This window comes from Canis lupus, chromosome 37, assembly GCF_048164855.1.
Source record: "Canis lupus baileyi chromosome 37, mCanLup2.hap1, whole genome shotgun sequence".
NCBI classification, from domain to species: domain Eukaryota; kingdom Metazoa; phylum Chordata; class Mammalia; order Carnivora; family Canidae; genus Canis; species Canis lupus.
Genome location: NC_132874.1, coordinates 13,293,074 through 13,303,779, shown reverse-complemented (window position 1 = coordinate 13,303,779; position 10,706 = coordinate 13,293,074). Strand labels below are relative to the sequence as shown.

General features: G+C 41.3%; 1 pseudogene; it reads left to right on the top strand.

The window, feature by feature from the left end:
- The first annotated feature begins 2,505 nt into the window (after positions 1 to 2,505).
- On the top strand, positions 2,506 to 3,045 carry LOC140626031 (uracil-DNA glycosylase pseudogene; annotated as a pseudogene).
- The last annotated feature ends 7,661 nt before the right edge of the window (positions 3,046 to 10,706 follow it).

The window sequence follows — 10,706 nt, the reverse complement described above, 5'->3', positions numbered from 1 at the left end:
GGTTCGAGCTCCCTGTTGGGTGAAGAGATTACTTTAAAAAAATTAAAAATAAAATAAAAGCTAAAAAAAGAAACAAAGAAAGAAAGAAATGTGACAGCACAATTGCCACTGAACAGTATGATGGCAACTTAGAGGATTCGAGCAAAGGTTCAGATATAATCCTTGGCTGAGTTTCCACTTCAGGGACAACTATCCATATACTGGATCTCTTCATTTTCCATATCTATTCTACTTGTTGGAATGACTGTGATGGTTATTTGTTCACCTGCATTTACTTTGATCATCTCAAGCCTTCTTCTTTGGGAATAATTTAACTTTTGCTACACCAATTCTGTTCCTTACTCTGATAAGCAGTCTGCCCCTGATATTTGTAGGGATCAGAGCAAGCAAAAAAAATGAAGACCCATTACCCATATATCCAAATATTTAAGTTATCGATCAAGCCAATAGACTATTAAATAAAATGTGTTCCAACCTCTTTTTTGTGGAGGGCAGTAGAAAATGCCACTTTGGCATGAGGATTGTTTTGGATTGAAGGCAATTAAGAGGAAGTCCATACAAGAAAAGTTATGTGCTTTCCCTCCATTTGCTTAAAAGCAAGACATATATCTGTAAAGGTGTCCCCTCTCTTTTGTCTACAAGGAAGGACAGAAGTTCATCACCAGAGGGAATTCTTGATTAGTATCAGCCCGTCCTCATAACAAACCTTTTTTACGAGTAGACTTTATTTTATTTTTTTAAAAGATTTTATTTATTCACGAGAGACACCGAGAGAGAGAGAGAGAGAGAGAGAGAGAGAGAGAGGCAGAGACAGAAGCAGGCTCCATGCAAGGAGCCCGATGTGGGATTGGATCCTGGGACTCGAGGATCACGCCCTGGGCCAAAGGCAGGTGCTAAACCACTGAGCCACCCAGGGATCCCCCCACAAGTAGACTTTAGCTACCAATACTCTCCCACAGATTTGCCTTCTTAAGATTTGCTGTCCCTGGAAGCTCAAACTCCTTTTCCTTGCCACTTCTCCACAAAATAATTGTGCTTTGCTAAAAAGCTGTGTGAGCCCAAGTTCTCCCCACTCCTAGGCATTACTCATCTCTGACCACTCCCATGTGCAGCTTCTACTTGTTAATAAACTTGTTTGTTTTTCTCTTGTAGATCAACTCTATAAAATTAATTTCTTTCCTTCCTTTCAGCAAAATCACTAGGTATGTTGTTATAATGAAGATTTTCAAGTAATGTGTTTTCTTAAGACAGGAGAGATCTAAAGGATTAAAGAAAATCAAGGGTACTGAAATTGGAGAAAATCTGAATAATGTACACGGAAAACCCAAATTAAATGGGAAAAAGTTTCAAAATAAATTCTTTCAATAGTTTTTATAATTTTCTCCAAAATATTGAAGTTTCTAATTTCAGACCTCCGCCGCTGGCACACACCGCGGGGCTCCGGGATGATGGGCAGAAGACGCTTTACTCCTTCTCCCCGCAGCCCTGAGCCCGCCGACCTGGGGACCCGCGTCGGGGTGAGAGCTGCAGCCGAGGAGAGCGGGGATGCAGCGGCCAGTCCCGCCAAGAAGGCCCGGCCGGGCAGGAGGACCCGGGACGCCGCCCTCCTGGCCGCTGAGCCCCGAGCAGTTGGTCGGCATCCAGAGGAACAAGGCCGCCCTGCCTAGGCCCGCGGCCCGCGGGGTGCCTGTGGGTTTGGGTGAGAGTTGGAAGAAGCCGCTCAGCGCAGAGTTGGGGAAGCCGTCTTTCATAAAGCTAATGGGCTTTGTTGCGGGAGAAAGAAAACATTACACGGTGTATCCACCTGCACACGTCTTTACCTGGACCCAAATGTGTGACATAAGTCTTCACCTGGACCCAAATGTGTCACATAAGACATGTGAAGTCTTTGCTGGGACCCAAATGTGTGACATAAGTCTTTACCTGGACCCAAATGTGTGACATAAGACATGTGAAGTCTTTACCGGGACCCAAATGTGTGACATAAGTCTCTACCTGGACCCAAATGTGTAACATAAGACATGTGAAGTCTTTACCTGGACCCAAATGTGTGACATAAGACATGTGAAGTCTTTACCTGGACCCAAATGTGTGTCGTAAGTCTTTACCTGGACCCAAATGTGTGACATAAGGCATGTGAAGTCTTTACTGGGACCCAAATGTGTGACATAAGACATGTGAAGTCTTTACCTGGACCCAAATGTGTGTCGTAAGTCTTTACCTGGACCCAAATGTGTGACATAAGACATGTGAAGTCTTTACCGGGACCCAAATGTGTGACATAAGTCTTTACCTGGACCCAAAAGTGTGACATAAGACATGTGAAGTCTTTACCGGGACCCAAATGTGTGACATAAGTCTTTACCTGGACCCAAATGCGTGACATAAGACATGTGAAGTCTTTACCGGGACCCAAATGTGTGACATAAATCTTTACCTGGACCCAAATGTGTGTCATAAGACATGTGAAGTCTTTACCGGGACCCAAATGTGTGACATAAATCTTTACCTGGACCCAAATGTGTGACATAAGACATGTGAAGGTTGTCATCTTGGGACAGGATCCATACCATGGACCCAACCAAGCCCATGGGCTCTGCTTTAGTGTTCAAAGACCTGTTCCATCTCCACTCAGTTTGGAAAACATTTATAAAGAGCTGTCTACAGACATTGATGGTTTCGTTCATCCTGGTCACAGAGATTTATCTGGGTGGGCCAAACAAGGTGTTCTCTTACTCAACACTGTCCTCACCGTCCAGGCACATCAGGCTAATTCTCATAAGGAGAGAGGATGGGAACAATTTTCTGATGCGGTAGTGTCCTGGCTAAATCAGAACTCCAGTGGCCTTGTCTTCTTGCTCTGGGACTTTTATGCTCAGAAGAAAGGCAGTGCCATCGATAGGAAACGTCACCATGTGCTGCAGATTGCGCACCCCTCCCCGTTGTTGGTCTACAGAGGGTTCTTTGGAGTGTAGACATTTCTCTAAAAACAATGAGCTGCTGCAGAAGTCTGGCAAGGAGCCCATCAACTGGAAGGATCTGTGACCCTGAACTGGGGGGGTGAGGCGCTATCTTGGGGGCAGTTTCTAGAAGCTGCTATCGAAATATTTGCCAGGAGTGGCAGCTTTATTCAGACAGAAGCCGCAAAGGCTCTGCCCTGGGACCATATGGCTGTCTTTGCAAAATGGCTTCAGCCTAAAACCTGATGACACAGTATCTGTGAGAGAGCAGAGGTCAAATACTTGAGACTTGTTCTGTCACCTTTATGGTAAAAGGGGACAGGATGGAAGTACCTCTTTGGTACAGTCAGCTGTGACTTGCTTTTACCTGGCTGGTTAGACTTTAGATTGTAAGGTGGTTGGGTGTGTTTATCTAGGAAGGCCTCCCCTCCTGCTTTGCCCCACCTGGGATCCCAGTTCTTGGCCAAGAACACCGTTCCCTCAATTCTTCCCTGGGCCCTCAAGCCCTTCCTTAGAGGAAGCAGGAGGCGTTTGCCAGTGCTCAGAACTTTAGGGATGACAATTCCTGAGGACTAATCCTCCGTGGGAGCCTTCACAGACCAAGGGAGCCTTCACAGAACCTTCACAGACAGGCAGAAGGGAGTGAGCCGGGGCTTGTTTGTATAGTTCTCTGCGTGTCTTTAGGAACAACCGTGGGAGTTGAACTGGAAGAAAGAGAAGGGGGAATTTTTAAACTTTATTTTTTTAAGCAAAGAAATGCTTTTCTCCTAGATGTGTCCTAAGATGGGGGTTTTAAGGCTGCACAGACTGCCAGATGCTGGGTTTTTTTTTTGTTTGTTTTTTGTTGGGTTTTTTTTTTGGTTTTTTTTTTTTTATTGACTGAAATCACGGAAGGTTTTTCTTCCCCCCCCCCCCCCCCCCGCATCACTGGTGAATTTTGCTGTTTTAAAAATACTTATGCAGATGTATATATGTATTTTGTAATCCTTTGTTGGGGAGACAATCTTTGTTAGGTCTGCACTTCCATCCTAGATCCTCTTAGAGATGCCATTGATCTGTTAGCCAGGGAAAGAGTTAACCCCCCAGTGAGAGTTTGGGAATAAAAGATTGTTGAAGTTTCACTCCTTGCAAAAAAAAAAAAAAAAACCAAAATATTGAAGTTTCTTTATTGAAAGACAACAAAATTACAATTAACAAAAATAATAAAGTTGACATTTTTACTTAATATCTTAAAATTTTAACACAATTAAAGTAAAGATTTTTATATTGAACCATTTTGGTGTTTAATATCCACATAATTATCAATGATAAGTATTAAAATCATTTTCATATGTTGTGTCTTGAACGTACATCAGTACACATTTAAGAATAAGGTATGATATGGGTTGTATAATACTGCAAAATGTTCCTTGATACCATGTGCAATAATTGTTACTGATGCTCTAATTTTTTAGTGTTTATGGACCAAAGAATTGGATGCAAAGAGAAAGATCAAAGGATGCTTGGCCTACTGGCAAACAACACTGCTTTAGGCAATAGTTTCATAGAGTCCTGGTAGCTGAGACTAAGTATTTGACAAGTTAATTAATTGGTCTTTTGTTTTTCCTTTTTATTTTTTAAAGATTGTATTTATTTATTCATGAGAGACACACATGGAGACATAGGCAGAGGGAGAAGTTGGCTCTCTATGGGGAGCCTGATGCGGGACTGGACCCAGGACTCTGGGATCATGACCTGAGCCAAAGGCGTCAGCTGCTTAACCACTGAGCCACCTAGGTGCCCGGTCTTTTATTTTTCGTAAAGATTTCAGCTCAAATCCTCCTTATACTTTTGAGCAGTGTCCATTTCTGATGCTGGCGAAGGCACAAAAGCCTTTCTGGCATTTGGCTTTGTTCAGGGCATTTGAAGAAACATTTCCTTGGAGGCTGAAAGTAGTTATTTATGTGGGCAGAGTTTGGGGTTATGGGTTTCTCTGTGCCAGAGCAGGGCACTGGACAGGACCACGTGTTCTTTAGTAAATTTATTTTCCTGGATATTTGTGATATCATCTGTCCTCTAAAATCAGCGACCAGAGCCTCTTCTGCTTATATGTAAGGGTATATATAAGACACTGAGTTTATTAGTTATGGTATTCTTTCTGCCCTTAATTCATTTAGTTGAAATGGAAAAGTCTCTTTTTTCATATTATTGCATTTATTTCATCTTAGAGTTCTTATTTGATAAAACTCATATTTTTATTGAGTTGCTTTATAGAGAAACCATTACAGAAAATTATCCTCTTTCCTTTGAGTTATATTTTCTTTGACACTGGGTCCTATGTCTTGATTTCTAATCTTGTTTATTTCTTTCTCTTCCTTTAAAAAATATTTTCATAACGTGTGCAGCATGTTTTCATGTTTTTAATACTTAATGTAAGTGGCTCTGTCCAGACCTTTAATTTACTCAGATGCGGGTGATCTCTCCTCAAAAATTGTTTTCTGATTTTTGTGTGAGACCCGTTTGTCTTACTCTCTGACCTATATCTTGAGGCTATAAGTCTTGTGCTCTACTTTCTGTAGCCTGAAGTCCTGGTACTGACCGGGGAGAGCTCAGCTAAAATTGCCTACCTTTCTTAGAGAGACTAGGCTAATATCTTTTTGAGGTTTTATTGATTGACAGATCAATCAACAGACTTTGCTTCACCATGATGGATTGGGTAGGGAGGAGGAGGTGATGGAGGAGTAATTGTATTTCCATTGGAAGGAAAAATTTCCCTGGAGTGTGTTTCTGTTAGAGAGAGTCAAAACTGGCCGTTCAACCCTCCATTTTACCTGCCTTCCCCCAATAGCTGGAAAATAGTATTTTGGGAAGATTGGTCTGGCATCAATACTCAAGATGGACTGAAATGGAAGAGATTGGGCTCAGGGAGACTAAAGAGGCAACGGTAATGTAGGCGAGAAATGAATTAGGTTGAAAACATTGAGTAGGTAGAAAAAAGAGTAAAACACATTTGGAGGGGGGAGAAACCTCACCAACCAGTGGTGACAGAAGAAACGTAGATAACCCGGGATTGGGAATAGACAAAATTTATTTAACCGTGAGGACTGAAAAATTGATAATGCTGTCTGCCGCATGATGAAAACTGTATTGATTTTTTTTTTTTTGAATGTAAAGAGAAAGATGAACTCGGTTTGGGCATACCACACCTTCAAAAGTGAAAAAGAAAGCAAATAATACTATTTGTATCATACAATCTCAATCTGCTATATATGTATTACTAATCTAATGTATATTATGTAATCTATTGTATTATGTATAATTATTATACTATTCATATAATAATAGCATTTATTATTATTGTTACAAGTAACTCCCATTTTTCAAAAGCTCACGTTACACTATTTTGCTTTTATGGAAGATCTACATTAGTACCTCTGTTCACTAAATGAAAGAAATCTGAGGAAAGTTTTTACTTTTATAGAAAAAGGCAAAAAAACCAACAATCTGTTCAATGTCTGTTTTGCAAGGGATTGTTCAAGTGGTAGTACCCCCTTCCAGGCAGTCAGAGTGACCCCACCAACCTCCTTACCCTGAACACACCCAGTATCTCAGCATCAAGCTGTCAGAGCTTTCAACTGGGTCTGTAAGCATCTGGGCTTTATCCTGATTAATTATGTGCATCTTTCAGCAAGATGCATCCTAAGCTCTCAGGAAAGCCTAGGAGAGGTCTTTTTTTTGGGTTTGGGAAACCTCAAAACCTTTTCTGTGTAAATTAGTGGTATTTGCTTCACTGTTGTATGTGATTCTGGTTTATGAAAGTTTTCATAGGAGAGCTGTACTTTTGAGTGGCAGGAGAAACATGTATATTGTACACTATATATAAATACGTATTAAGAGAATCACATGTATTACTTTAGAAGCCCACATATTAAAATATTTAACAGTGGTTCTTTCTTTTCTTTTAAAGATTTTATTTTTTCATGAGAGAGAGAGGCAGAGACTATTCTGAACTGAAGATGAGCTGTAAGAATAAAATACAAAATGGATTTTGAACACTTAGTACAAAAAAAGAGATAAAATATCTCAAGCATTCTTTAACATTAGTTATGTATTGAAATAATTTTAGACATATTAGGTTAATAAAACATTATGAAAATGAATTTCATGCATTTCTTTTTACTTCTTAAAATATGCTTATTGGAAAGTTTAAAATTAACATAAGCGGTTTGCATTTGTGGCTAATGTTCCTATTGGACAAAAATCATCTGATTTTTTATTTTATTTTGTTATTAGAGAGAGAGCAGGAGTGGGGAGGGGCAGAGGGTAAGGGAGAGGGAGCAGCAGGCTCCCCGCTGAGCAGGGAGTCAGGACACAGGGCTCCATCCCAGGCCCCCCTGAGATCATGACTGAGCCGAAAAACAGACTCTTAACTGCTTAACCCACTAAACCACCCAGGTGACCTGTATCATCTGATTTTTAATAAACCAGCAAAAACCAAGTGACTTCAAGGGCTCTATCTGTCCAGTGCTATCCTTTTCTGTACCTTTATCCTCTCTGAAGCATTTGTACTCACAATACTTCTGACACCAAATGTGTGGGGATTTTTTTTCCCACACCAGCAACTACTTCTCCAACTCCAGACACCAACTGCGGTGTCTTACCATTGGTGAGTCTTACCATTGAATGTCTTACCATTCAATTCAATTCTAACACTAACTTCCTAGAGTTAGTGTCACAGTCCCACAAGACTGTCCCCACTTCAAATGCCAGTCATAAGTCCCAGGTTCTCACCTGTAATTCGGACCAACGGCTATCCATTGGGGATTCAATAATTTGCTAGAATGACTGACAAAACTCAGGAATGTACTTATTATTACCGGGTGATTATAAAAGGATACACAACCCAGGAAAAGCCAAATGGAATAGATGGGCAAGGTATGGGAAGGGTCTTAGAGCTGCCATGTCCTCTCTAGGCGCACCATTCTCCCAGGACCATGATTGTGTTCACCAGCATGGAAGCTCTCTCAATCCTGTCACGTAGGGGTTCTATGGAGGTTTCATTACTTAGGCATGATTGATTAAATCATTGGCCATTGGTGATTGAACACAACCTTCAGCTTTTCACCCCTACCTGGGTCTTTTTCTGCTCTTTCTTTTTTTATCAGAGACACAGAGAGAGAGAGAGACAGAGATGTAAGCAGAGGGAGAAGAAACCTCTCCTGGTGGGGAGGCTTTTTTTTTTTTTTTTTTTTAAGATTTATCTATTTATTCATGAGAGACACAGACTGAGAGAGAGGCAGAGACACAGGCAAGAGTGTCGGATCCCAGGATCACGACCCGAGCCAAAGGCAGGCGCCCAACCGCTGAGCCACCCAGGTACCCCTATGTGTTGATTTCTGAAACTACTACCCCTTCTTTTCTTTCTCTGACACAATGCCAATGCAAGGCTTTTTGACTAGCAGATATTCGTGAAGTTTTAGAGGATAACTACAGCATAAGACTGTGTGCTGCTCATTGCTCTCCCTGTAAGTTTTCCTGCCATGCTCCACTAGAGGGAATTTATTCTCTAGAAAAACCTGTTTTGGGAATGTCTGGGTAGAGTCCCCTGATGGGATTAGTGCCCACATAAGAAGAAGAGACACCAAAGCTCTCTCCCTGCCATGTAGGGACATGGAGAGAAGACAGTCCTCTACAAACCAGGAAGAAGAGTCTAACCAGGAACTGAAACAGCTGCCACCTTGATCTTGAACTTTCAGCTCCAGAGCTGGGAAAAAATAAATTTCTATTGTTCAAGCTACTCCACCTATGACATTTTGTTATAGCATCCTGAGCAGACTAATACACTAGCTATATTGGCTTATTAGGATATAGGTTCAGAACAGACCCACAAGCAAGCTTGAATAGTAGGGTTGATATGGTTAACTCTGTGGTGTTGGCAAACTGGTTGACTCCCCCTAGAGTGTTGCTGTTATCTGCCAAGATAAACCACCAATATTCTGGAATTCTAAGCTGGCAGAAAAGAAGGGGAGGCTATGCCTCTTCCCTGTAGGGCCATGATCTAGAAGTTGAATACATTACTTCCACTTATACTCCACTGACCAGAACCTTGTTAAATGGCCAAACCTAGCTGACAAAGAATCTGGGAAATACAGTCTTTATTTTGAGTGGCCTTAAACTCACTAATTCACTTACTAACTCACTAAAACTGGGGGCTTTAGTACTATCAGAAAGAAAGGAAGAATGAATGCTAGGAGGAAACTAATAGTTCTGCCACAAAGTATAAGAGAGGTTTTTTGTTTGTTTGTTTGTTTGTTTGTTTTATTGCCAGGAAAAGAAAACGCACACACACACTTGGTTCCTTAGTGAACAACACTACAATCTATTTCTTTTCATTCTGATCATTGACAGAAGCCAAGTTTGGAAATCTCATTGCTGCCTCCCAGTGCTGAACAATTTCATTTCATGACCTCTGCTTATTGAGTCACTTCCATATTTAGCTGGTTGTAACTGGGAGACTAACTAGATCCTGACTTTTCAGGGGTTACCACTTCTGGGTTGAGTCCTGGAGAAAACAAACACCCAGTGATACATTTTATAAATGTTAATGTTAGCGTGCTAAGTACAAAATAAATATTTTTAGCAAAGAGGTCAGAAGACATTTGATGGACAATATTTCATGAGCATGGCTTTCCTAGTGCCCAGTGTTCTCATCAGAGATGCACTAGTCTGCTGGTCATGCAATCCTGCCTAACTAGGGCCATGGATTTATAGTCCCCTATAACTCCAACCAAGTCAACCAGAAACTTGGGCAAAATAATTTAAAAAGATTGCAAACCACATCATTTGGATTTAAAATGGTCCCAAGCACCATTTCTCATAATGCTATGGGGCCATTCTGCCATATTGTTTCAAAGATTATATATTATGAAAATGATTGCTCATCAACAACTACAGCTACATCTCACCTACTTCACAATTACCTGAGACATGTGCACCAGGTCATCTCCATTGCAAGGCCCAGGAGAGACCCAGCACAGCAGGCTTGCCAAACATAACCTACCCCTACTCCCAATTACGTTTTCTCCTTGATTCATTAGCTGTTCTTGACTGGGCTGGACTTAAAACAAGAAATCATTTCCTCTCTATTTCTACCTCATTTTGTCCTTTTTACTGCTATTATTTCCAGATAAGAATAGGGAATTTGTCAGGGATAAAGGTGATTGCATAATGACTGGATAGGTATGACACCAGGAGAATGACTTCTTAGATCCCATTGACTGTGGCATCCTGATCTTTTGGGGAGCTTGGCTGATGCTGGATACAACCTTCTGTGTCTCAAGGTATGCAGAAAACAGTCAATATAGCAAGCTTAAACTGTAGTTCTTAGAAAATCCTGCTTATTAGGTTAGCACTTGGGTGGTGTCTGGGAACTTTGACCTCAGGAAGGGTCCCACTGTTAAGTGACAAGAGTAGCTCACTATGCCTAAGCTAATTGTAGAAGTAATATGGTTTATGTTGAATACTTTCTTTCTGAGAGTCTGGAATTTCGGCACATGTCAAACAGAGGCAGTTTACATGATCAGTCCCTAAAAAGACCCTGGGCACTGAGTCTCTACTGAGCTTCCCCAGTAGACAACACTTCACATCTGTTGTGGTAGCTCGTTGCTAGGGGAATTAAGTATAGCCTGTGCGATTCCAATGGGAGGAGACCCTCGGAAGCTTGTGCCTGGTTTCTACCTGACTCTGCCCTATGTGCCTTTTTCCTTT